Genomic DNA, 500 nt, shown 5'->3' with positions numbered 1-500 from the left:
CTCGTGAAAAAAAAAAAAAGAAAAAACGCGCGCGTCCGTTCATCCTTCCGTGAATCTCAACGAGACAGAGATGCTTAACCTGGAACAGCACCTCGAGTTCCTCGATGAGCGCCCCCTCCACCAAATATACGTATGTTCACGCTTGAATACCACTGTTCATTAAAAATATATGTACCCTACATATATATATATATATATACACATACATATATCTATACACTATTATTAATATCGATCGGAAATCACAAGTTAATATAAACGCGATTTAAAATTTAAATCGTGCGTGGGGAGGACTTATTAATAACCTTTAATTTACAATCTCGTTACGTACCATAATAATAGGTATTTCGTGTACGAAAAATATTAGCGGCTGTTTCGCCCCTGGAAACACGCCCAAGGGCGTATATAGTAAAGTAAAAATTTTCATTTCGCTAGAGATACAAAGGGGGTGGGGATGGCGAGAGCGAGGAACTTTATGAATCGAGAGTTCGCCTTTGCGC

Source organism: Apis dorsata, unplaced genomic scaffold (genome assembly GCF_000469605.1).
Source record: "Apis dorsata unplaced genomic scaffold, Apis dorsata 1.3 scaffold_307, whole genome shotgun sequence".
In the NCBI taxonomy this organism is placed as follows: domain Eukaryota; kingdom Metazoa; phylum Arthropoda; class Insecta; order Hymenoptera; family Apidae; genus Apis; species Apis dorsata.
Note: the sequence above shows the minus strand (reverse complement) of the source record.